The sequence below is a fragment of the Scyliorhinus torazame genome, chromosome 15, assembly GCF_047496885.1.
Source record: "Scyliorhinus torazame isolate Kashiwa2021f chromosome 15, sScyTor2.1, whole genome shotgun sequence".
In the NCBI taxonomy this organism is placed as follows: domain Eukaryota; kingdom Metazoa; phylum Chordata; class Chondrichthyes; order Carcharhiniformes; family Scyliorhinidae; genus Scyliorhinus; species Scyliorhinus torazame.
The window spans coordinates 79224575-79247581 of NC_092721.1; the positions used below are offsets into that span (position 1 = coordinate 79224575).

At 50.0% G+C, this 23007-nt stretch overlaps 1 long non-coding RNA gene across 1 annotated transcript in view; it reads right to left on the reverse strand.

Annotated features, from left to right (window-relative positions):
- Positions 1-23007, reverse strand: part of LOC140391633 (uncharacterized) — a 48625-nt gene that overhangs the window by 18090 nt on the left and 7528 nt on the right. Inside the window, exon 2 of the long non-coding RNA XR_011935143.1 lies at positions 8270-8334. This is a non-coding gene — a long non-coding RNA (uncharacterized lncRNA). The remainder of the gene's footprint in view (positions 1-8269; positions 8335-23007) is intronic.

Below are 23007 nucleotides of genomic sequence, written 5' to 3' on the forward strand. Positions count from 1 at the left end.
ATTTCCCTTTCAGCTCATCTACCATGATCTCCCCCTCGACCCTCATCTCCCTGTATATGTCCGCCACCTTACCGTCCCCCACCCATGTCTCTGAGATCACTCTATCCTGCACTTCCTGCGTCGGGAGCTGCGGGAATTCCCTCACCTGTTGCCTCGCAAAAGCCCTCAATTGCATATACCGAAATGCATTCCCTTGGGGCAACCCATATTTCTCCGTCAGCGCTCCCAGACTCGCAAACGTCCCATCTACAAATAGATCTCTTAATTGTACTACCCCAGCTCTTTGCCATGCTCCAAATCCCCCATCCATTCTCCCCGGAACGAACCTATGATTGTTTCTTATTGGGGACCGCACCGAAGCTCCCGTCCCTCCCCTATGCCGTCTCCACTGCCCCCAAATTTTCAATGTAGCCACCACCACCGGGCTTGTGGTGTATTTCTTTGGTGAGAACGGCAACGGCGCTGTCACCATTGCTTGCAGGCTAGTCCCCCTGCAGGACGCCCTCTCCAATCACTTCCACGCCGCTCCCTCCCCTTCTCCCATCCACTTACACACCATTGAAACATTGGCGGCCCAGTAGTACTCACTTTGGCTCGGTAGTGCCAGCCCCCCCCCTGTCCCTACTACGCTGCAAGAATCCCCGCCTCACTCTCGGGGTCTTCTCAGCCCACACAAAACTCATAATGCTCTTCTCAATTCTTTTGAAAAAAGCCTTCGTGATCACCACCGGGATGCACTGGAACACAAAAAGGAATCTCGGGAGGACCACCATTTTAACCGCCTGCACCCTACCTGCCAATGACAGGGACACCATGTCCCATCTCTTGAAATCCTTGTAATGTACCCCAATTCTTGGCTATCTGGATCCCCAGGAACCGGAGGTTCCTTGTTACCTTCCTCAACGGTAAATCCTCTGTCTCTCTGCTCTGCTCCCCCGGATGCACCACAAATAACTCACTTTTCCCCATGTTCAGTTTATACCCTGAAAAATCCCCAAACTCCCCAAGTATCCGCATTATCTCTGGCATCCCCTCCGCCGGGTCCGCCACATATAGCAACAAATCATCCGCATACAGAGATACCCGGTATTCTTCTCCCCCCCCTAAGTACTACCCTCCACTTCCTGGCACCCCTCAGTGCCATGGGGTTCAATCGCCAATGCAAACAATAACGGGGACAGAGGACATCTATGCCTCGTCCCTCTCTGGAGCCGAAAATAGTCAGACCCCCGTCCATTCGTGACCACGCTCGCCATCGGGGCCCTATACAGCAACTGTACCCACCTGATATACCCGTCCCCAAAGCCAAATCTCCTCAACACCTCCCACAAATAATCCCACTCCACCCTATCAAATGCTTTCTTGGCATCCATCGCCACCACTATCTCCACTTCCCCCTCTGGTGGGGGCATCATCATTACCCCTAACAGCCTCCGTATATTTGTATTTAGCTGTCTCCCCTTCACAAACCCAGTTTGGTCCTCATGGACCACCCCCGGGACACAATCCTCTATCCTCAATGCCATTACCTTGGCCAAAATCTTAGCATCCACATTCAGGAGGGAAATGGGCCTGTATGACCCGCATTGCAGCGGGTCTTTTTCCTTCTTTAGGAGGAGCGATATCGTTGCCTCTGACATAGTCGGGGGCAGCTGCCCCATTTCCCTCGCCTCATTAAAGGTTCTCATCAGTAGCGGGGCCAGCAAGTCCAAATATTTCTTATAGAATTCAACTGGGAATCCGTCTGGTCCCGGGGCCTTCCCCGCCTGCATGCTTCCAATCCCTTTCACTACTTCCTCCGTCTCAATCTGTGCTCCCAGCCCCACTCTCTCCTGTTCCTCCACCTTAGGAAATTCCAGCTGATCCAGAAAGCACATCATTCTCTCCTTCCCGTCCGGGGGCTGCGCTTCATATAATCTTTCATAAAATGCCTTGAACACTCCATTCACTCTCTCCGCTCCCCGCTCCATCTCTCCCTGCTCATCTCTCACCCCCGCTATCTCCCTCGCTGCTCCCCTTTTCCTCAGTTGGTGGGCCAACAACCTACTCGCCTTCTCCCCATATTCGTACTGTACTCCCTGTGCCTTTCTCCATTGTGCCTCTGCCTTACCCGTAGTCAACAAGTCAAATTCTACATGTAGCCTTTGCCTTTCCCTGAATAGTCCTTCCTCCGGTACCTCCGCATATTGTCTGTCCACCCTCAGAAGTTCTTTCAACAACCGCTCCCTTTCCCTACCCTCCTGCTTTCCTCTATGTGCCCTAATAGATATCAGCTCCCCTCTAACCACTGCCTTCAGTGCCTCCCAGACCACTCCCACCTGTACCTCCCCATTATCATTATGTTCCAAGTACCTTTCAATCCACCCCCTCACCCTTAAACACACCCCCTCATCTGCCAATAATCCCATGTCCATTCTCCAGGGTGGAAGCTGTTGTTTTTCTTCCCCTATCTCCAGGTCCACCCAGTGTGGAGCATGATCCGAGATGGCTATAGCCGTGTACTCCGTCCCAGTCACCTTTGGGATCAGTGCCCTTCCCAAAATAAAAAAATCTATTCGTGAAAATACTTTATGTACATAGGAGAAAAACAAAAACTCCTTACTCCTAGGTCTACTAAATCTCCAGGGATCTACTCCTCCCATCTGCACCATAAAATCCTTAAGCACCCTAGCTGCAGCCGGCCTCCTTCGGGTCCTGGACCTCGATCTGTCCAGCCCTGGGTCCAGCACCGTATTAAAGTCTCCACCCATTACCAACTTCCCCACTTCTAGGTCCGGGATCCGTCCTAACATACGCCTCATAAAATTAGCATCATCCCAGTTCGGGGCATACACGTTCACTAATACCACCGCCTCCCCTTGCAGTTTGCCACTCACCATCACGTATCTGCCCCCACTATTCGCCACTATAGTCTTTGCCTCAAACATTACCCGCTTCCCCACTAGTATGGCCACCCCCCTGTTTTTTGCATCTATCCCCGAATGAAACACCTGCCCCACCCATCCTTTGCGAAGTCTAACCTGGTCTGTCAGCTTCAGATGCGTCTCCTGAAGCATAACCACATCTGCCTTAAGTTTCTTTATGTGTGCGAGTACCCGTGCCCTCTTAATCGGCCCGTTCAGCCCTCTCACATTCCACGTGATCAACCGGGTTGGGGGGCTCTTTACCCCCGCCCCTTGACGACTAGCCATTTTCTTTTTCAATCCAGTTCCTCACCCGGTTCCCACGTAGCTGTATCCCCCCCAGGCGGCGCCCCCCCGCCCCGACCCCCCCTCCCGTACCAGTTCCCCCTTCTCCCCAGCAGCAGCAACCCAGTTAACCCCCCCCCCCCCCTCGCTAGATCCCAAGCTAGCGTAATTTCACCCCCCATGTTGCTCCCAGAAGTCAGCAAACTCTGGCCGACCTCGGCTTCCCCCCGTGACCTCGGCTCACACTGTGCGAGGCCCCCTCCTTCCTGCTTTCCTGTTCCCGCCATGATTACCATAGCGCGGGAACAAAGCCCGCGCTTCCCCTTTTGGCACCGCCCCAATGGCCGGCGCCCACAGCTCCTCGTCCTCCCTCACCCCCTCCCCCACGACATGGGGAAGAGAGAGAAGTTACAGGGTCGCAGGTTGAACAACCTGGGAAGTCCTCTCTTCCCCCTTTTCCCCCCTTCGTCCCACAAATTCACCCCCCCACTTTTGTCCCAAACGTTCTTTTTCTGGCCCGCTCACTCCAGCTTCTCCTCAACAATAAATGTCCACGCCTCGTCTGCCGTTTCAAAATAGTGGTGTTTCCCTAGATGTATGACCCACAGTCTTGCCGGTTGCAACATTCCGAATTTGACCTTCCTTTTATGCAACACCGCCTTGGCCCGATTAAAGCTTGCCCTCCTTCTCGCCACCTCCGCACTCCAATCTTGATACACGCGGATCACCGCATTCTCCCACCTCCTGTTCCGAGTTTTCTTGGCCCATCTGAGGACCATCTCTCTGTCCTTGTATCGGAGAAATCTCACAACTATTGCTCGAGGAATTTCTCCAGCCCTCGGTCTTCGCGCCATAACCCGATAGGCTCCCTCCACCTCCAGCGGACCCGTCGAGGCCTCTGATCCCATTAACGAATGCAGCATCGTGCTCACATATGCCCCGACGTCCGCCCCTTCTGCACCTTCGGGAAGACCAAGAATCCTTAAGTTCTTCCTCCTCGCATTGTTCTTCAGCACCTCCAGCCTTTCCACACATCTTTTGTGTTGTGCCTCGTGTATCTCCGTTTTCACCACCAGGCCCGGTATGTCGTCCTCATTCTCAGCAGCCTTTGCCTTCACGACCCAAAGCTCCTGTTCCTGGGTCTTTTGCTCCTCCTTTAGCCCCTCAATCGCTTGTAATATCGGGGCCAACAGCTCCTTCTTCATCTCCTTTTTGATTTCATCTACGCAACGCCGCAGGAACTCTTGTTGGTCAGGGCCCCATATTAAACTGCCTCCTTCCGACGCCATCTTGCTTTGTGCCTGCCTTCCTGGCAGCTGCTCTTGAGGATCCACCGCAATCCGGCTACTTTCCTCTCTTCTAATCATAGAATTTACAGTGCAGAAGGAGGCCATTTGGCCCATCGAGTCTGCACCGGCTCTTGGAAGAGCACCCGACCCAAGGTCAACACCTCCACCCTATCCCCATAACCCAGTAACCCCACCCAACACTAAGGGCAATTTTGGACACGAAGGGCAATTTATCATAGCCAATCCACCTAACCTGCACATCTTTGGACTGTGGGAGGAAACCGGAGCACCTGGAGGAAACCCACGCACACACCGGGAGGATGTGCAGACTCCGCACAGACAGTGACCCGCACAGACAGTGACCCAAGCCGGAATCGAACCTGGGACCCTGGAGCTGTGAAGCAATTGTGCTAACCACTATGCTACCATGCTGCCCTTGGTTCTCTGCCAGTCCCTTGGTTCTTGGTGTTTTGGGGACAATTTCTGTATCTTCCTCTGTGAAGACAGACACACATTGTTTAGTTTCTCTGCCATTTCCTCATTCCCCATTATAAACTCTCCTGTCTCTGCCCAGAATGGACCCACACTGGTCTTTGCCAATCTTTTCCTTTTCACATTCCTGGAGAAGCTTTTCCAGTCGGTCTTTATGTGTCTCACCAGTTTGCTCTCATCAGTTTCTTGGTCCTCCTTTGCTGAATTCTAACGGATCCCATGGAATCTTTAACTTTTCTTGTTCGCCACAGTTACATCACTTTTCTTGTTGGATTTTTGTTCCTTAAATTTGTTGTATATGTGAAATAAAAGTCACAAAAGTCCCAGAGGACCATAGGCTGCTCTCCCCTTTGACAGAGAGAGAGCTGACTGGAGGCAATTTAACCGGAGGGTCAGCGCTCCTCAGGCGAGGGACCTGGTTGAATAAACTCAGCCAGTACGGGAGTTAAATCTTCACTGTTGACCTTGCTCTGCATCACAATCACATCTCTTTTTTCCATCCGTGTCCAGGGGGGATTCCCTTCTGGATTACCGCACAGTGTTATTTGCCGTTAAAATTGCCGATGGGGCTCCTATTAAGAGCCCAAAAGTCCGTTCCACCGGGAGCTGCCGAAACGTGCGACTTAGCTGGTCATCGCCGCACCCGGAAGTCCACAAAACCGTGTTGACTATCTCTAATCAAATTATTCCTTTCCAGATGATTATACATCCTATCTCTTATAAACCTTTCCAAGATGTTGCCCACAGCAGAAGTAAGGCTCACTGGTCTATAGTTCCCGGGGTTGTCTTTACTCCCCTTCTTGAACAAGGGGACAATATTTGCTATCCTCCAGCCTTCTGGCACTATTCCTGTAGACAAAGATGACTTAAAGATCAAAGCCAAAGGCTCAGCAATCTCCTCCCTAGCTTCCCAGAGAATCCTAGGATAAATCCCATCCGGCCCAGGGGACTATTTTCACACTTTCCAGAATTGCTAACACCTCCTCCTTATGAATCTCAGTATTCTCCTCGACAACATTGTCTTTTTCCTGTGTGAATACTGACGAAAAATATTCATTTAGCCCCTTTCGTATCTCCTCGGACTCCAAGCACAATTTCCCACTACTGTCCTTGACTGGCCCTACTCTTACCCTAGTCATTCTTTTATTCCTGACATATCTATAGAAAACCTTAGGGTTATCCTTGATCCTACCTGCCAAAGACTTCTCATGTCCCCTCCTGGCTCTTCTTAGCTCTCTCTTTAGGTCCTTTGTAGCTAACTTGTAACTCTCAAGCGCCCTAACTGAACCTTCATGTCTCATCTTTACATAAGCCTCCTTCTTCCTCTTGACAAGTGTTTTGACTGCTTTTGTAAACCACGGTTCCCTTGCTCGACCACTTCCTCCCTGCCTGACAGGTACATACTTATCAGGACACGCAGTAGCTGTTCCTTGAACAAGCTCCACATTTCCATTGTGCCCATCCCCTGCAGTTTTCCTCTCCACCTGATGCATCCTCGGTCTTGCCTCATCGCATCCTAATTGCCTTTCCCCCAGATATAACTCTTGCCCTGCGATATATACCTATCCCTTTCCATCACTAAAGTAAACGTAATCAAATTGTGGTCACTATCACCAAAGTGCTCACCTACCTCCAAATCTAACACCTGTCCTGGTTCATTACCCAGTACCAAATCCAATATGGCCTTGCCTCTCGTTGGCCTATCTACATACTGTGTCAGGAAACCCTCCTGCACACATTGGACAAAAACGGACCCATCTAAAGCACTCGAACTATAGCGTTTCCAGTCAATATTTGGAAAGTTAAAGTCCCCCATAACAACTACCCTGTTGCTTTCGCTCCTATCCAGAATCATGTTTGCAATCCTTTCCTCTACATCTCTGGAACTTTTCGGAGGCCTATAAAAAAACCCTAACAGGGTGACCTCTCCTTTCCTGTTTCTAACCTCAGCCCATACTACCTCAGTAGACGGGTCCTCATCAAACGTCCTTTCTGCCACCATAATACTGTCCTTGACGAACAATGCCACTCCTCCCCCTCTTTTACCACCTTCCCTGAGCTTACTGAAATATCTAAACCTCGGCACCTGCAACAACCATTCCTGTCCCTGCTCTATCCATGTCTCCGAAATGGCCACAACATCGAAGTCCCAGGTACCAACCCATGCCGCAAGTTCACCCACCTTATTCCGGATGCTCCTGGCATTGAAGAAGACACACTTTAAACCACCTTCCTGCCTGCCGGTACACTCCTGCAACTTTGAAACCTCACTCATGACCTCACTACTCTCAACCTCCTGTATACTGGAGCTACAATTCAGGTTCCCAAGCCCCTGCTGAACTAGTTTAAACCCTCCCGAAGAGCAGTAGCAAATTTCCCCCCCAGGATATTGGTACCCCTCTGGTCCAGGTGTAGACCATCCCGTTTGTAGAGGTCCCACCGACCCCAGAATGAGCCTCAATTATCCAGAAATCTGAAACCCTCCCTCCTGCACCATCCCTGTAGCCAAGTGTTCAACTCCTCTCTCTCCCTATTCCTCATCTCGCTATCACGTGGCACGGGTAACAACCCAGCGATAATAACTCTGTTTGTCCTAGATCTAAGTTTCCACCCTAGCTCCCTGAATTCCTGCCTTACATCCCTATCCCTTTTCCTACCTATGTCGTTGGTACCTATGTGGACCACGACTTGGGGCTGCTCCCCCTCCCCCTTAAGGATCCCGAAAACATGATCCGAGACATCACGCACCCTGGCACCTGGGAGGCAACACACCAACCGCGAGTCTCTCTCGTTCGCACAGAATCTCCTATCTATCCCCCTAACTATGGAGTCTCCTATGACTAATGCTCTACTCCTCTCCCCCCTTCCCTTCTGTGCAACAGGGACAGACTCTGTGCCAGAGACCTGTAGCCCATGGCTTACCCCTGGTAAGTCCCCCCCCCCCAACAGTATCCAAAGCGGTATACTTGTTACTAAGGGGAACAACCACAGGGGATCCCTGTACTGACTGCTTCCTCCCAGGCCCTCTCACCGTCACCCATCTATCTTTATGCTTCGGAGTAACTACATCCCTGAAGCTTCTATCTATGACCACCTCTGCCTCCCGAATGATCCGAAGTTCATCCAGCTCCAGCTCCAGTTCCCTAACGCGGTTTCTGAGGAGCTGGAGATGGGTGCACTTCCCACAGATGAAATCAGCAGGGACACTGACGGCGTCCCTCACCTCAAACATTCTGCAGGAGGAACATTGCACGACCTTCCTTGCCATACCCTCTAGATAAAAAAAGAAAATGAGCTTACCTGTTATTCACTCCCCTTCTCAGCAAGCACTCACTCAGCAACTTTGGCGCCCCGCACGATAACACCTGAGGGAAAATAAAAGAAAAACTACTTACCAGTCACCAGCCAATCCCTAACCTGTAGGGTGTGACATCATGGTTCAACTTCTTTCTACTTCTACCTGCCCTCGAACCTTCCTCTTGATCTTTACAGCGGTTGTTTTTTTTGGTTAGAGGAGGGGGTAGGGAGGGAAACACTGAAGAAGTGTTTCGGGTTTAAGTGTCACTTGACAACAGCTCCTCCACAAACCACCTTCAAGTTAGGGTGGTGGTGATGGGAGACTTCAACTTCCCCAATATTGACTGGGACTCACTTAGTGCCAGGGGCTTAGACGGGGCGGAGTTTGTAAGGAGCATCCAGGAGGGCTTCTTAAAACAATATGTAGACAGTCCAACTAGGGAAGGGGCGGTACTGGACCTGGTATTGGGGAATGAGCCCGGCCAGGTGGTAGATGTTTCAGTAGGGAACATTTCGGTAACAGTGACCACAATTCAGTAAGTTTTAAAGTACTGGTGGACAAGGATAAGAGTGGTCCTAGCTTGAATGTGCTAAATTGGGGGAAGGCTAATTATAATAATATTAGGCGGGAACTGAAGAACATAGATTGGGGGCGGATGTTTGAGGGCAAATCAACATCTGACATGTGGGAGGCTTTCAAGTGGCAGTTGAAAGGAATTCAGGACCGGCATGTTCCTGTGAGGAAGAAGGATAAATACGGCAATTTTCGGGAACCTTGGATGACGAGAGATATTGTAGGCCTCGTCAAAAAGAAAAAGGAGGCATTTGTCAGGGCTAAAGGCTGGGAACAGACGAAGCCTGCGTGGAATATAAGGAAAGTAGGAAGGAACTTAAGCAAGGAGTCAGGAGGGCTAGAAGGGGTCACGAAAAGTCATTGGCAAATAGGGTTAAGGAAAATCCCAAGGCTTTTTACACGTACATAAAAAGCAAAAGGGTAGCCAGGGAAAGGGTTGGCCCACTGAAGGATAGGCAAGGGAATCTATGTGTGGAGCCAGAGGAAATGGGTGAGGTACTAAATGAATACTTTGCATCAGTATTCACCAAAGAGAAGAAATTGGTAGATGTTGAGTCTGGAGAAGGGTGTGTAGATAGCCTGGGTCACATTGAGATCCAAAAAGACGAGGTGTTGGGTGTCTTAAAAAATATTAAGGTAGATAAGTCCCCAGGGCCTGATGGGATCTACCCCAGAATACTGAAGGAGGCTGGAGAGGAAATTGCTGAGGCCTTGACAGAAATCTTTGGATCCTCGCTGTCTTCAGGGGATGTCCCGGAGGACTGGAGAATAGCCAATGTTGTTCCTCTGTTTAAGAAGGGTAGCAAGGATAATCCCGGGAACTACAGGCCGGTGAGCCTTACTTCAGTGGTAGGGAAATTACTGGAGAGAATTCTTCGAGACAGGATCTACTCCCATTTGGAAGCAAATGGACGTATTAGTGAGAGGCAGCACGGTTTTGTGAAGGGGAGGTCGTGTCTCACTAACTTGATAGAGTTTTTCGAGGAGGTCACTAAGATGATTGATGCAGGTAGGGCAGTGGATGTTGTCTATATGGACTTCAGTAAGGCCTTTGACAAGGTCCCTCATGCTAGACTAGTACAAAAGGTGAAGTCACACGGGATCAGGGGTGAGCTGGCTTGGTGGATACAGAACTGGCTAGGCCATAGAAGGCAGAGAGTAGCAATCGAAGGATGCTTTTCTAATTGGAGGGCTGTGACCAGTGGTGTTCCACAGGGATCAGTGCTGGGACCTTTGCTCTTTGTCGTATATATAAATGATTTGGAGGAAAATGTAACTGGTCTGATTAGTAAGTTTGCAGACGACACAAAGGTTGGTGGAATTGCGGATAGCGATGAGGACTGTCGGAGGATACAGCAGGATTTAGATTGTTTGGAGACTTGGGCGGAGAGATGGCAGATGGAGTTTAATCCGGACAAATGTGAGGTAATGCATTTTGGAAGGTCTAATGCAGGTAGGGAATATACGGTGAATGGTAGAACCCTCAAGAGTATTGAAAGTCAAAGAGATCTAGGAGTACAGGTACACAGGTCATTGAAAGGGGCAACACAGGTGGAGAAGGTAGTCAAGAAGGCATACGGCATACTTGCCTTCATTGGCCGGGGCATTGAGTATAAGAATTGGCAAGTCATGTTGCAGCTGTATAGAACCTTAGTTAGGCCACACTTGGAGTATAGTGTTCAATTCTGGTCGCCACACTACCAGAAGGATGTGGAGGCTTTAGAGAGGGTGCAGAAGAGATTTACCAGAATGTTGCCTGGTATGGAGGGCATTAGCTATGAGGAGCGGTTGAATAAACTCGGTTTGTTCTCACTGGAACGAAGGAGGTTGAGGGGAGACCTGATAGAGGTCTACAAAATTATGAGGGGCATAGACAGAGTGGATAGTCAGAGGCTTTTCCCCAGGGTAGAGGGGTCAATTACTAGGGGGCATAGGTTGAAGGTGAGAGGGGCAAGGTTTAGAGTAGATGTACGAGGCAAGTTTTTTACGCAGAGGGTAGTGGGTGCCTGGAACTCGCTACCGGAGGAGGTGGTGGAAGCAGGGACGATAGTGACATTTAAGGGGCATCTTGACAAATACATGAATAGGATGGGAATAGAGGGATACGGACCCAGGAAGTGTAGAAGATTGTAGTTTAGTCGGGCAGCATGGTCGGCACGGGCTTGGAGGGCCGAAGGGCCTGTTCCTGTGCTGTACATTTCTTTGTTCTTTTGTTCTTTGTGAGCACACGGACGTATGCAAATTACTCCCCCGCAACAACCAATCAGCATCTCCGCTCTACTGCCCTCTGCTGGATGCTTGTCTTCACTTGAACAGCTAGGGTCCCTTGCTCAGGTACACCTTCAAGTTAGGGAGAGCACACGGACGTATGCAAATTTCCCCTGCAACAGCCATCAGCAGCTCCACTCTACTGCCCTCTGCTGTATGGGTGCCCCGGCTGGTCAGAGGATGAAGACGCCATAGTAATGTGATCCTTCATGCTTCGCGTTGAGGATCACAAGGAGGGTGTGTAGCCATCTGGGATGGCCAAGTCCCGATTACAAAATAGACACTCGCAAACAATGCAGGGAAAATTGGACAATGCTAAGAAACAAGCAGGTGCAAGCTCTGTCTGTTGATTAGAAGATTAAACTCTCAGACACGACAGAAACCACCAAACAATCTACATACTAATGAGCCATCTCCGGGGACAAAAGGGAAACATTTAGATACACAATGTTAAGGTAGACTCCCCGGCGTCAGAAGAAGCTAAGTCATAGCAGACTGACAGTCACCAGGACACGTCCAGCGATCAGGGAACCACCCCTCTATGAGAGGAAAATCAGTACAGATGATTGGGAAAGACCCAGTTAGTTGAGGCCAAGTTCAAGGCCTGCCCAAAAGCGCGCGAAGCCCTTTTAGTACAAAATGTATCCCCCAAGGGAGAACGCCCTCCTTTGGCTTTGGCTCTCACTGAAGAAAGAGACCTGCCTAGCGCTGCATCAGACCAAGTAAGTCCCAAGTCAACCACGCTACATGATAGACGCTCCTAGTTGCTACCCTGTAAACAGCTCAACCCAGCAGCCTCAGAACCGAGCAACGGCCATTGTTCCTCTGACTGAGTGGGCGCCCGAAGCTAAGTATAGGCTTTAGTAATAGTGGTAGTTTAGTTTGTAGAGTTTATGCATGAGTAGATTTGACTGTGCGTAAATAAATGAGCATTGCTTTTGAACTTACTAACTGGTGTATCGAGTCATTGATCAGTATTCGGTTCTGAACCTTGTGGCGGTGTCGAAAGATACCTGGCGACTCTTGAGCAAACGTGATTAAACAGAGCCAAATTAAGAGCCAAACAAAAGTTAGCAACAAGACGGACCGCAGACTCATGGTGCACATTATACACAAGGGCTTAAATGACATGACACCCAGGTTCCAGCGCATTCTCCTTCGACTCCGCAGGTATTACTTTAAACTGGTTTACACACCTGGAAAGGAGCTCATCATCGCGGATGTCCTGTCGCGTGCCAACACCTCGCCATATGAGCAGGTAGACTTCATACACGACATTGAGGCACAGGTGCAACTGTGCCAGCACCCTCCCGTCATCCGACGAACGACTCGTCATCATTCGAGAAGAGACCGCCAAGGACCCTCTTCTGCAGCGGGTCATACATCACCTCACGAATGGCTGGCAGAAAGGGCAATGACCCCAATACTATAATGTAAAGGATGACCTGACTGTTATCGAGGGGATCCTCCTGAAATTGGATCGCGTCGTCATTCCGCGCAGCCTCCAGAGCTTGGTGCTCACGCAGATACACGAGGGACACCTCGGTATTGAGAAGTGCAGGTGCAGGGCCCGGCAGGTAGTCTATTGGCCCGGCATCAATGAGGATATATCAAACATGGTCCTCAATTGCGCGACCTGCCAGCGCTTCCAGCTTGCTCAGCCCAAAGAAACGCTCCAGCAGCACAGATCGTGACCTCTCCGTGGTCTAAGGTCGGTGTTGACCTTTTTCATGCCAACGGGCGTGACTACGTTCTGATAATAGATTACTTTTCCAGTTACCCCGAGGTAGTGAAACTGTCTGACCTAACATCCAGGACTGTCATAAAGGCCTGCAAGGAGGCATTTGCTAGGCATGGAATCCCGCTCACGGTTATGAGCAACAACGGTCCCTGTTTCTATAGTCAAGAATGGTCCAACTTCGCAAAGCAATACCACTTCCAGCACATCACCTCGCCCGCATTACCTGCAATCTAATGGGAAGGTCGAAAAAGGGGTCCATATTGTGAAGCAATTGTTCTGTAAGGCTGTGGACTCAGCTTCGGACTTTAATCTTGCTCTTCTGGCATACAGGGCAACCCCTCTGTCCAATGGTATGTCTCCGGCACAGCTCCTTATGAATCGTAACCTGCGGACGACTGTTCCGGCTATTCATGTACCTGACCTGGATCACCTTCCAGTGCTGAAAAAGATGCAGCAAATCAGAAACCGGCAAAAGGTGACATATGATGCTCATGCTACTGATCTGCCCGTGCTCTCTCCGAAGGACACTGTTCGCGTCAAGTTGCCTGATGGAGGCTGGTCAGCTCCAGCTGTTGTTGTTCGGCAGGCTGCTCCCAGATCGTTTGTGGTTCGCATGGCTGATGGGTCTATTGTCCGGCGCAACAGAAGGGCACTACACAAACTTGCCTGCCCACCACTGGATCTCACATTCCCAGATGTCATTCTGCCTTATCCGGACACCTCGCTCCACGAGGCCACCAATCTGGCTGCATGCCAACCTGTCAAGACACCATCATCCCCGCCTCCACCTCTCAGGCGGTCCACAAGAACCCGACGACAGCCCCAACAACTGGACTTATAAATAGTTCCTTTGTATATATACTGTTATGTTTCTGCACGCTAGACACCTTACATATACATATCCATTCACTCACCAATTGCTGTAAATTGTTACTTGTGTAAATATGTCGTTTATGCTCTAAGCAGCCGACAAATATTTTTAAAAAGGGGGATGTCATAATATGCACCCACGCACATCATGAGGTTATAGCAGGCAGTGACAGAAACCCAGGTGAGCCAATCAACATACAGAACAGAAGACGACCAATCACCAGACAGAACACCAGAGGGGGGCTTCCAACTATAAAACAAAAGAGGCATCAGCACTCCGCCTCTTTCCACTGGTGACAACTGTAGTGACAGTCAGGGTGTACAAATCATTCAACACCTTCTACATGTGGATCAGAGCTAGCCTGGTCTAGATAGTTAATGTTAGTTTACTTAGAGTAGTAGAGAGTCAACCCACAGGCAGCTGTGTGCTTCGTTACTGAAGTTCAATATATCTTATTGAACCAATGCCTACGTTTGGTGTATGCTTGATCATTTAACTGCATCGTGTTGCAGTTCGTGTTACCCCAGAGTGAATAACACAACAGTGGGCAGCAGTGCTAACCACTGTGCCACCATGCAGCCCTTCATCACCAAACTTATATGCATTATTTTCTGTCTTTTCAGCCAAGGCATTGATATAGATTGTATAGCTTCTTACAGCACTCCACTAGTTAGAGCCTGCCAATTTTAAAATGCCCTGTTTATGCTCACTTTCTGCTTCCTATCCGTTAACCAATCCTCTATTCATGCTGATATGTTACCTCTATCTCTAAGAACTTATTAGCATTTTGTGTGGCACCTTCTCCATCCATCCTTTTGAGGGGGTGTGGGGAGGGGGGTGGGGGGAAACCTGGTTTCCCTGGTTACTGGTCTCCCTCTCTCAGGTGTGGCTGACCACACCCCTCGCCTCGTGGGTCCACTGATCTGCTCGCTCACTTCTCCTGTCCTTTGCAGCAGATTTTGGTCTCTGCGGCCTCTGTAGCTACTGCTTCCTGACATTTCTCCTTGTCCATGTATTGTAGTGGGTGAGGGGATGCTTTTGTTCGATTTTTGTGAGCTAATTTCGATTAATAGTTCCTATTTTCTAGTTCCTCGGAGGAGAGCCACCTTGTATGCGTTGGCTCAGCACATCCCTGTCACCGGAAGTCGGACCGTTCCTCAACTGAGGGAACTTGTATAAATAAGATATCAGATAGCCAATAACAATATCAGAGCTCAACTCGCATCACCTGGCAATTAAAGGAATGCAATGATGGCCCCAAGGATGCTTGGGATGTTATGGAAGGTTGCAGATACCAGATGATGGATTGACGCAATCACTATAAAACACCACAGCCAACACAGATCGGCAAAACATGTGCTATTCAGGGAAGAAGACAAGGCCAGTAATGGCCCACACCTGGCAGATATATCCACTTCCAGAAACAGGACAACTAAATGGCATCATCGCGACCAATGTCCCCCCCAATGATGGTGGAACTGCTGGTAAATGGTCATCCATTGAAAATGAAAGTGGGATTGGGAGATGTGGCCTCTGTTATCGGGGAGCAAACATATGATCACCTCCAAACTGGTATTCAACTCCTGAGTTTGAAGATATGAAAGCTGGACTAGCCACCTACATGGGGAGAACAATTAAGAATAATGCTGTTACCCCAATGATGCATCATTGTGTGGGGAATAAGGACCAAGCGTAATGGGGAGAGATTGGCTCCAGTGGATCAGGCTGAACTGGTTAGAAATCTTCAGACTGGGTGTGGGACTTGGATGACGTCCTGGTCACGGGGACTTCAAAATAAGAGCACCTGGCGAACCTAGAAAAAGTTTTGTGGAGATTCCCAAGAGCTAGTGTACACCTGAAGAGGGAGAAATGTGGTTTTCACGCAAATGAAGTGACCGACGTAGGCTATCGGGTGGATAAAAAAGGTTCACATTTGGTGGAGGACTGGGTAAAGGTCATCAAGGAAGCAGCATCTCCAAGAAACACTTAGGAATTAAATTTCTTCCTGAGATTTGTAAATTATTGTGGGAAATATATCCCGAATTTGGCCAACTTACTGATCCCCTTGCATACCTTGCTATGAAGTATTAAAGATGGTCTTGGGAGGCACCAGATGGAGGCTATCAATAAAGTTAAACAACAATTGCTGTCATCCAACTTATTGGCCCCTTTTGGCCCAAAGAAGGAACTATTTTTGACATGTGATGCTTCCCCTTACGGGGTTGGGTCGGTACTTTCACACCCGCTGGAAAACGGAACGGAAAGTCCCATCATATACGCATCCAGGATCCTTTTGGATGCTGAGCAGAGGCGGTCTCAAAATGAGAAAGAGGGCTTGGCAGTCGTGTTTGGAATAAAACAATTCCACCAACACATCTACAGCAGATGTTTCATAATAGTAACCAACCATGAGCCCTCATTGGAACTTTTAAAAAAGGATAAAGCAATCCCCCTAGTTCCTCCGCCCGGATACAGTGTTGGGCCCTATTACTTGCATGTTATGAATACCTTTAGAGCACCAACCTGGAACTCGAGTAGCTAACGCCAATGACATCTTCTGCCCAAGGACCTGGCTCCTTTACAGGCACTGGAAGTGGTCGCGATGACCCTATGTTCTTTCTAGAGTTTGTCAGTGTCCACAAAGCAAATTAAGCCTGATTGCCAAAAGATCCAACTCTGTCTAAACTAAAGTACCTGATCCTGAATGGTGGATACGGAGGATAAGCCTCAGAAGAAATGAAACCCTATCTGACTAATAAAGACAAGCTCGGTGTTGAGGACAATGTCATTCACTGGACTCATGAGTAGTTGCCTCTTGCCCAGGCTGGTGTCTGATACTTATGGAACTACATAATGGCCATTCTGAAGTATCAAAAGTGAAACTTTTCGCCAGCACCTACGTCTGGTGGCCCGGCCTTGACTCAGACATCATGGACCTGGTGAGATGGTGAAATCTGTGCCAGGAGAATTAAAAACTCCCTCCCTCAGCCTAATTACATCCATGGGAGTAGCCTGGCAGACTAAGATTGTGAATGCACATGAACGTTACCGTGCCTTTTATGTTTTGATCCTAGTATAGGCATACTCCAAGTGGCTGGAGATGCACTGCATGAGCTCCACTGTTTTCCACGCTACAGTTGCAAAATTAGAGAGCTTCTGCATGCGCGGAATGCCAGAAGTCCTAGTTGTCGATGTTGGCACTGCCTTCACCAGTAGTGAGTTCCGAAATCTCATGCTATCCGATGCCATCAGACACGTCAGAACAGCACCAGTCGTCAAATGGGCTGGCAGAACGGCCGATGCAGACTTTTAAAACTGGCATGAAGAAGCAACCTGCAGCAGCCATGGAGACCACATTGGCCTGATTTTTATTCGATTATAGGCCCATTCCTCACACAACTACTGGAATCACCCATGCAGAACTGCTAATGGGACGATGGTTCCGTATGAGAATAAGCCTACTATTCCAAAACCTGGTGGGGAGGGTGGAGTCCGAACGAGGGAACCAGAAAAGAAATTACGACTCTGCAGAAAGAACATTTGAAACAGGTGATCAGTTCTACGTGAGGAACTTTAGAGGTTGGTCCACGGATCATAATGGAGAAATCGGGGACACTATCATAGAAAGTGAAGGTCCAGGGTATGGTTGTAAAGAAACACCTGGACTGCCTCAAGAGCAGGGAGTCTGCTCCTGAGTGAGCCTCATTACCGGCCATGGAGGTGGCCACCACGCGAACCGGGCAACAGCTCAAAGACGACTCAGTGCCCATCCCTCTGGATATCGGGGACCCGGACCTGGAGATGAAAGCAGAGGAAGCTGGTGCCCCACATGAACTGGACCCCGAAGAGAAACCTGCACCAGCAACTCTTTAGCATTCCATCCGGAAATGAAGGTCCCCAATTTGGTTCACACCACCAGATTTGATTCCACACTTGACTGACCACAGACCAATTGCCAAGCGACGGAAAGGAATTTCTTGCAGCGAGGGTACTGGGACAGAAACAAGCGTAAGGGGGGGATGTTATGGTGGCCACGAAGGAGATCATCAATAGATTTCTCTGTCAGCAAATGTGGCGATGATCCGCAAGTGGGTTATGGAGGGAGAGGGGGCGGCATGGAAGTGGATGGAGATGGCGTCCTGTAAAGGAACGAGCCTGGGGGCGTTGGTGACGGCACCGCTGCCGCTCTCGCCGACAAAGTATACCACGAGCCCGGTGGTGGCGGCAACGCTAAGGATCTGGGGCCAGTGGAGACGGCACCGGGGTGCAATGGGAGCATCGGTGTGGTCCCCGATCAGGGGTAACCACCGGTTTGTCCCGGGGAAGATGGACCCCGGGGGTTCCAGAGCTGGCATTGGGCGGGGATTGGAAGAATGGGGGACCTGTTCATCGACGGGACGTTTGCAAGCCTAGGGGCACTGGAGGAGAAGTTCGAGTTACCCCCAGGAAATGCCTTTAGATATATGCAGGTGAGGGCTTTTGTGAGGCGACAGGTGAGGGAATTCCCGTTGCTCCCGGGACAAGAAGTTCAAGATAGGGTGATCTCGGGTGTATGGGTCGGGGAGGGCAAGGTGTCGGAAATACACCAGGAGTTGAAAGAAGAGGGGGAAGCGCTGGTAGAAGAGTTGAAGGGTAAATGGGAGGAGGAGCTGGGGGAGGAGATCGAGGATGGTCTATCGGCTGATGCCCTAGGTAGGGTTAATTCCTCCTCCTCGTGTGCCAGGCTCAGCCTGATACAATTTAAGGTGGTCCACAGAGCGCACTTGACGGGGGCGAGGTTGAGTAGGTTCTTTGGGGTAGAGGACAGATGTGGAAGGTGCTCAGGGAGCCCAGCGAACCATGTCCATATGTTTTGGTCATGCCCGGCACTGGAGGGGTTCTGGAGAGGAGTGGCGGGAGCAATATCTCAGGTGGTGAAAGTCCGGGTCAAGCCAAGCTGGGGGCTAGAAATATTTGGAGTAGTGGACGAACCGGGAGTGCAGGAGGCGAAAGAGGCCGGAATTCTGGCCTTTGCATCCCTAGTAGCCCGGCGAAGGATCTTGCTAATGTGGAAGGAGGCGAAGCCCCCCAGCCTGGAGGCCTGGATAAATGATATGGCTGGCTTCATGAAGTTGGAGAGGATTAAGTTCGCCTTGAGAGGGTCTGCGCAGGGGTTCTACAGGCGATGGCAACCGTTCCTAGACTATCTCGCGGAGCATTAGAGGAAGGTCAGTCAGCAGCAGCAGCAACCTTGGGGAGGGGGGGGGGGGGGGAGGGGACGTCCTGGGAGGGGGGGGGAGAAAGGGGGGACTGCCTGGGAGGGTGGATGAGCAAGAGATAACATGAAGGGTTGGGGAAACTGGCACGTACGGGTGAGGGCCAGTGTACAAAGCTGTATAAATATATCATTTTGCCATGTATATATCTTGCTCTGCGCGATTTCTCATTTTTTTTTGTTACGGGGGGGGGGGGGGGGGTGGGGGGGGTTATTGTTTGTAAGGGAGAAAAATTGTGTTAAAAAACTTTAATAAATATATTTTTAAAAAAAAATAGATTTCCCTGTGAGTTTCGTGATGTAGCAGCTTCCCTATTGTGCAGACGGGAGCTCACCCAATGGGAAACAAGCAGCGGGAGTTTAAAACCCACTGCATCAACCGGGCGGTATTCTGTAGTTCCCCAGGTTTGGACTTATGCGCTAGAAGCCACAGTTGAAGTCTCTGACTAATAGCAAACAGAGGACCATACCTTGAGGCTCTGGGGCATCATAACTGGGGGGACGTACGCTGAAGATGCACTGACAGAATGCCTCAAATGTTTCCATGAAAGGATTGCATAGAAATTGCCCGGGTAGTTAAACCTTCCTTTGGAAAATTGTCCTGCAATGGGAACCATCTGAAACTCAGAAACTGGGGTTGATTTCAACTGTCTTATAGCAATAGTTACGCAGAAAGGATGAGAAGAATTAAAACCACTTCTAACTTTTGGGTAGCTTCAGTGTTGACCTCTCCATACCCCCAAACTCCCCACAGGACACCCCCGACACCCCCCCTCCCCCTATTGGACTCCCTGTCTACCCACACCCCTGTCTGTACCTTCCCAACTACCCACCCTCCTAGCTTTCCCCCAACTAGACCTCCCAATGAGAACTCCCTCGGTCGATTACCCTCCCCCCTCACCCCCCCCTCCCTCCACCACCACGGATCACATCTCCACAGACACCCGCCGTGGTCCCGATAACAGCACAAGTGGCCATAGGCCGTTACCAGCTTTTAAATTGGGAATGACAGCTACTGCTGCCTTTTAAATGAAAATAAATTAGGCTGTTCTTAGTCTTACGATCAGAAGAAGCAGCAATGAGTAGGTCACACGTACACTTGATGAAAAGTGGTGGATGAAAAATTCCTTTTGAGGATGAGACCCCAGAGTCAGTTATTAACTTACAGCTGATTCCAAATTAAAAGACTAGACTGCTGTAGCTGACCTGTGACAGTACATTAAAAACAGGTCAAAAGCCCATGAGGCTGTCAGCATTCTGGAGTAGCATGTCCCAGGAGTATCCAGTGGTGAGTAAAACAAGCATTTTGTCGCTGTTGCCCTTCACAATGACCTACAAAAGCAAGATTGGATTTTCCGTTTTTATAAAGATGGAAGTGGCACAAAGGAACTGTCTGAAGTCTGCACCTGATATGTGCATTACCCTCTCTCCCTGTGAAACTGATTCAAGTGAAATTGTGAGGACCAAGCAGAATAATAATAATCTTTATTAGTGTCACAAGTAGGCTTACATTAACACTGCAATGAAGTTACTGTGAAAAGCCTTTGGAAAACAACTTTAATTCTCCATCCAGTAGAATTTTAACTACCTCCCATCTCATTATTTCCTATGAAAAGTGTGAATTCACTTTTCTTTAAAATCCTGAGAATTCCAGTAATTTCAAAATCCTTCTTAAGGAAAAATAATGGACAATAATATTGGTAAACATCCTTTCTGTTGATTCCTGTTTACCCCTTTCTTTATTTTTGCCCTTATCATTTTGCTCCATGGAGGCTGAGAATCATAGAATTTACAGTGCAGAAGGAGGCCAATCACCAGTGAGAGCACATGCACTATAAAACAGGGAACACCACAGTTCCCGCTCATTCCACCAGGAGATAGCTCAGGGCACAGAGCTCACAGTGTGCCACTCAGACATACACTATGTGCTGTGTGCCTCTCTAAGACAGTGGTAGGGCTGGGTCCACAGGTTAACTGGTGAAGTACGAACCACAGCCAGAAGTTAACAGTTGTTATTATACAGAATAGTAAAACAGAGTTATACCATCTACAACCGTGTTGGTTCGTTTGTATATCGGAACACCCAACACGACACACAGGAGCGACCGAATGGAGTGAAGTGCGTCGGGGAGGACCTCCTGCCAGCGGGAGGCAGGGAGATTTCTGGACCGTAGGGCCAGCTGGACGGCCTTCCAGACCGTTCCATTCTCCCGCTCCACCTGCCCGTTTCCCCGAGGGTTGTAGCTGGCAATGCCTCGAGCAGGACTGACGCAGCTCATCGTTCATAAATGAGGATCCTCGGTCGCTGTGGACATAGGCGGGGAAACCGAACAGAGCGAAGATGGTGTTGAGGGCTTTGATGACGGTGGCAGACGTCATATCGGGGCATGGGATGGCGAAGGGGAATCTAGAATATTCGTCGACCGCATTGAGAAAATACGTGTTGCGGTCGGTGGATGGGAGGGGCCCTTTGAAGTCCACGCTGAGGCGTTCAAAGGGGCGGGAGCCTTCACCAGGTGCGCACGGTCTGGTCGGTAGAAGTGCGGTTTACACTCCGCGCAGACCTGGCAGTCTCTGGCGACAGCCCTGACTTCCTCGATGGAGTAGGGTAGATTGCGGGCCTTAATGAAGTGATAAAAGCGGGTGACTCCCGGGTGACAGAGATCGTCGTGCAGGGTCCCGAATCAGTCCACTTGTGCGCTGGCACATGTACCTCGGGACAGGGCATCGGGGGTCTCGTTGAGCTTACCGGGGCGATACAAAATCTCGTAATTAAAGGTCCTCCACCGCAAGATCTTATCATTTTTGATCTTCCCCCGCTGTGTGTTGTTGAGCATGAAGGCAACCGACCGTTGGTCTATGAGGAGAGTGAATCTCCTGCCGGCCAGGTAATGCCTCCAGTGCCGCACAGCTTCAGTGATAGCTTGGGCCTCCTTTTCGACGGAGGAGTGCTGAATTTTGGAAGCATGGAGGGTGCGGGAAAAGAATGCCACAGGCCTGCCTGGTTGAGGGTGGCGGCCAGAGCGACGTCTGATGCATCGCCCTCGACTTGGAAGGGGAGCGTCTCGTCGACCGCGTGCATCGCGGTCTTGGCGATGTCGGCCTTGATACAGTTGAAGGCCTGGTGAGCCTCGGCCGTCAGTGGGAAACTGGTGGAGTGGATGAGTGGGCGGGTCTTGTCCGCATAGTTAGGGACCCACTGGGCGTAGTACGAAAATAACTTCAGGTATCGTTTGAGGGCCTTGGGGCAGTGGGGAAGGGGGAGATCAATGACGGGGCGCATGCGGTTGGGGTCGGGCCCTAGAACTCCATTCTGAACCACATAGCCGAGGATGGCTAATCGGTTCGTGCTGAACACACACTTGTTGTAGGTTATTTTGAGGAATTTGGCGGTGTGGAGAAATTTGGAACGGTTAGCGTCGTGGTCCTGCTGGTCGTGGCCGCAGATGGTGACGTTATCCAGGTATGGAAAAGTGGCCCACAGTCCGTACCGGTCAACCATTCGGTCCATCTCCCGTTGGAAGACTGAGACCCCGTTAGTGATGCCGAAGGGAACCCTAAGGAAATGGTAAAGGCGGCCGTCCACTTCAAACGCGGTGTACGGGTGGTCCGCCTTGCGAATGGGGAGCTGGTGGTAGGCAGATTTCAGGTCCACTGTCGATAAGACCCGGTACTGTGCAATCTGATTGACCATATCAGATATGCGTGGGAGGGGGTACGCGTCGAGCTGCATGTACCGATTGATGGTCTGACTGTAGTCAACGACCATCAAGTTTTTATTCCCTCATTTTCACCACTGTGGTAGTCTGTGTTAGAAGGATTACGGTACCTAGTAATGCTGGAACACCATTGGTGGAGAATGTACTTGTTCCCATTGGTTAAGCCTGTATGTTAGCTCCGCCTTGCAAGGCGGGGTATAAGAGCCCGTGCCGCCCCAGCAGCTTTCTTCTGTACCTGCGCTGCTGGGGGAAACATCTAGCGTATTGAAGCCTTCAATTGTCTCCAATCTCGCTTCTGGAGTTATTGATCGTGC